The sequence below is a fragment of the Rosa rugosa genome, chromosome 1 (genome assembly GCF_958449725.1).
Source record: "Rosa rugosa chromosome 1, drRosRugo1.1, whole genome shotgun sequence".
Classification (NCBI taxonomy): Eukaryota; Viridiplantae; Streptophyta; class Magnoliopsida; order Rosales; family Rosaceae; genus Rosa; species Rosa rugosa.
Window position 1 is genome coordinate 38768682 of NC_084820.1, and position 4676 is coordinate 38773357.

Genomic DNA, 4676 nt, shown 5'->3' on the forward strand with positions numbered 1-4676 from the left:
GTTGCTAACTTAGAAATCATAAGAAAATGGATGAAATCAATTAAAAATCTACTAATACACAAATTGTCTCAAGAACATTGAGCTGCCAATTTACCAAAAGCAAAACATGTACAATGGTTTCAAAATTCTTTTTCTAATAACGGTACAAAAGTATACAATGTGATAATAATGTGTTGTCATTGCACACCCGTTAGCAATGTCACAGCAATCAAAGTCTTGGGCTAGCTAAGCCCGATATACTAATAATGGGCTACCATTGCACACCCGTTAACTATATATGTCTTGGCTATCAAAGTCAAGGGCTACCTAAGCCCGATGCATTAATAATGTTTTGCCTTTGCACACCCGTTAGCTATGTCTCGGCTATCAAAGCCTAGGATTATGAGCTACCTAAGCCCGATGCATTAATAATGTGTTGCCTTGCACACCCGTTAACTATGTCTTTGGCCACCAAGTCTAGGACTACCTAAGCCCGATAACTGTACCATTACTCTGGTCACATCATTATATTGTGCAGACCATACAAAAAAGTCACCATAACTGAATACGGTTGTGCAATTAGCATCATGACTCAAATAAATCAACTGCAAGTAAACATCAACCAAATTTGCACGAACTATCGAATAATCTGCAAGTAGACAACTTCTGCCAGCCAATTTCTTCATATAACCAGAGACGTATCCATGTGATGGGCACAACCCAAAATTCTTCCAATCTTTTACATAGTATAAGTGTGCTCATTGAACAAGGCCTTGACTTTGGTTCAGTTGGCAAAGTGACAAGCACTTTAACTCTTTCTAAACTGCAGGGTTCGAGTCTTCTTAGGCTGTTTTCTTTGTTATTAACCCATATCTTTCTCCTTTTTTTGCATCATTTTCTTCTCTTTAGTTCTTGTTCTTTCTTTCTTTCTTTCTTTTTGTCTCTTTCCCCATTTTCTCCTCCCTTTTTTTCTCCCCTTCTTTTGTGACAACTATTCTATTAATTTTTCCTAGCTTCTATTCATACCTCCAAAATTGTCATTTGGACCTCCCTCTTTTTTCAAATAATAGTTGACTTTGTCTCATGTCAAATTACCAATAAAGACACAAAAGAGGGAAGGAAAAAAAAGTAAAAAACTCTTACCTCTACGTACAGTAGTAGTCTTTAATTGGAGAAAACTTTCTCCTCCAATGTAAACTTTAAAATATACATCGGCAAATGTTATCTATGTTGCGCACTGCCAAAATTTTCTAAACTTTGTGGTTGATCACCCATCAATGGAAATAGGTTTTTATGAAAAAGAGTTTCAGTTATGAAATTGATAGAAAATAAAAAAATAAAAAATTGTGGAACTGTTAGCAAGAATGATGGTGGAAAGAAGATTTGACAAGAGGAGAAAGAGTCATTGTATTTCAGTGATTCAACAAATAAGAAACATAAACTATCTAACCACCATAAAATTATAAAACATGGAAAATTTTCTGGAAAGAGTTCACGCATACAAGGCCGTAAACAACCTCTATAAAAATAAAAATGACAATAAGAGAGAGAGAGAGAGAGAGAGAGATAGAATAGCAATAGGAGAGAGAGAAAACTACCAACTAGATTTTTTTTTTTTTTTTGGCTCAGCTTAATTGTATTAAGGTAAAATAGAATTGCGAAATCTTCAAAAATTGAAGGAGGTCCAACTATTGATTTTTAGAGGTATGAATATAACCTAAAAAAAAGGGCTTTTATTTATTTTATTAGACTATGGGCATTGCGGGAAAATTAGGGAGGTGTAGATAGCAAATTGATTATTTGTAAAAGTAAGTAGGAGGTCTATTAAGTAAGGAGGTCAAAATACCAATTTTAGAGGTATGAATAGAAGCTCCCAATTAGTATTTTTTAAAAATTTATTCTCTTACAAAGGCAAATCTTGTTTGTTTTTCATTACAGTTTCCACGTTTTGTTCTCCCTTTTTTCTTTACTTACAACATTCTCTGTTAGCTATGTCTCGACTATCAAAGACTAGGGCTACGAGCTACCTAAGCCTGATGCATTAATAATGAGTTGCCTTGCACACCAGTTAGGTATGTCTTTGGCCATCAAGTCTAGGGCTATCTAAGCCCGATAATTATACCATTACTCTAGTCACATCATTATACTGTGCAGAACATATGAAAATGTCACCATAACTGAATACGGTTGTGCAATTAGATTAGCATCATGACTCAAAGAAATCAACTCCAAGTAACATCAACCAGAATAGCACGAACTATCGAATAATCTGCAAGTAGAACAACTTCTGGCAGCCAATTTCTTCAAATAACTAGGGACGTATCTACGTGATGGGTAGATTGGGCTACAGCCCAACCCAAAATTCTTCCAATCTTTTACATAGTATAAGTATGCTTCTTAAACCCAGCTCTGACTTTGGTTCAATTGGCAAAGGGACAAGCACTTTAACTCTTTCTAAAGAGCTGAGCTGGATTCAAGTCTCCTTGGGATGTTTTCTTTGTTATTAACCCAAATTTTTCTCCTTTTTTTGCATCATTTTCTTCTCTTTAGTTCCTTTTTTTTTTTGTCTCTTTCCCCATTTTCTCCTTCTCTCCCCCCCCCCCCCCCCCTTTCTTTTGTCACAACTTTTCTATTAATTTTTCTTATTAGTATTTTTTTTTTAATTTCTTCTCTTACAAAGGCAAATCTTGTCTATTTTTCTTTGCTCTTTCCACATTTTGTTCTCCCTTGTTTTCTTTACTTACAACATTATCCGTTAGCTATGTCTCTCCTATCAAAGCCTAAGCCTATGGGCTACCTAAGCCCATTGCATTAATAATGGGTTGCCTTGCACACCCGTTAGCTATGTCTTTGTCCATCAAGTGTAAGGATACCTAAGCCTGATAATTGTATCATTACTCTGGTCACATCATTATACTGTGCAGAAAATACGAAAAAGTCACCATAACTGAATACGGTTGTGCAATTAGCATCATGACGCAAAGAAATCAACTCCAAGTAAACATCAACCAGAAGTGCACGAACTATCAAATAATCTGCAAGTAGAACAACTTATACCAGCCAATTTCTTCATATAACTAGGGACGTATCCACGTGATGGGCAGATTGAGCTACAGCCCAACCCAAAATTCTTGCAATCTTTTACATAGTATAAGTGTGCTTCTTGAACAAGGCTTTGACTTTGGTTCAGTTGGCAAAGTAACAAGCACTTTAACTCTTTTTAAAGTGCAGGGTTCGAGTCTCCTTGGGCTGTTTTCTTTGTTATTAACCCATATCTTTCTCCTTTTTTTGCATCATTTTTTTCTCTTTAGAGCATCCGTTGGAGTTGAATTTTGCTTCAAAAATACTTATATATAGCTAAAAATCAAATTTAGCTAATCTGTTGAAGATGCCCTTAGTTCCTGTTCTTTTTTTTTTTTTATGGGTCTCTTTCCACCATTTTCTCCTCCTTTTTTTTCAACCTTCTTTTGTGACAACTTTTCTATTAATTTTTCCCATTAGTATTTTTAAAAAATCTCTTCTCTTACAAAGGCAAATCCTGTCTGTTTTTCTTTGCTCTTTCGACATTTTGTTCGCCCTTTTTTTTCTTTACTTACAACATTCTTCGTTAGCTATGTCTCGGCTATCGAAGCCTAGGGCTACATGCAACCTAAGCCCAATGCATTAATAATCGGTTGCCTTGCACACCCTTTTTTTTCTTTACTTACAACATTCTTCGTTAGCTATGTCTCGGCTATCGAAGCCTAGGGCTACATTCAACCTAAGCCCAATGCATTAATAATCGGTTGCCTTGCACACCCGTTAGGTATGTCTTTGGCCATCAAGTCTAGGACTACCTAAGCCAGATAATTATACCATTACTTTGGTCACATCATTGTACTGTGCTGAACATACGAAAAAGTCACCATAACTGAATACGGTTGTGCAATTAGCGTCATGACTAAAATAAATCAACTCCAAGTAAACATCAACCAAAAGTGCACGAACTATCAAATCATCTGCAAGTAGAACAACTTCTACCAGCCAATTTCTTCATATAATCAGGGATATCCATGTGATGGGCACAACCCAAAATTCTTCCAATCTTTTACATAGTATAAGTGTGCTCCATGAACAAGGCTCTGACTTTGGTTCAGTTGGCAAAGTGACAAGCACTTTAACTCTTTCTAAAGTGCAGGGTTCGAGTCTTCTTTGGCTGTTTTCTTTGTTATTAACCCATATCTTTCTCCTTTTTTTTTGCATCATTTTCTTCTCATTAGTTCTTGTTCTTTTTTTTTTTGTCTCTTTCCCCATTTTCTCCTCCTTTTTTTTCCCTTCTTTTGTGACAACTTTTCTATTAATTTTTCCTATTAGTATTTTTAAAAAATTTCTTCTCTTACAAAGGAAAATCGTGTCTGTTTTTCTTTGCTCTTCCCACATTTTGTTCTCCCTTTTTTTCTTTACTTACAACATTCTCTGTTAGCTATGTCTCGACTATCAAAGCCTAGGGCTACTAGCTACCTAAGCCCGATGCATTCATAATAGGTTGCCTTGCACACCCATTAGCTATCTCTTTGTCCACCAAGTCTAGGGCTACCTAAGCCTGATAACTGTACCATTACTCTGGTCACATCATTGTACTGTGCAGAACATACGAAAAAGTCATCATAACTGAATACGGTTGTGCAATTAGCATCATGACTCAAAGAAATCAACTC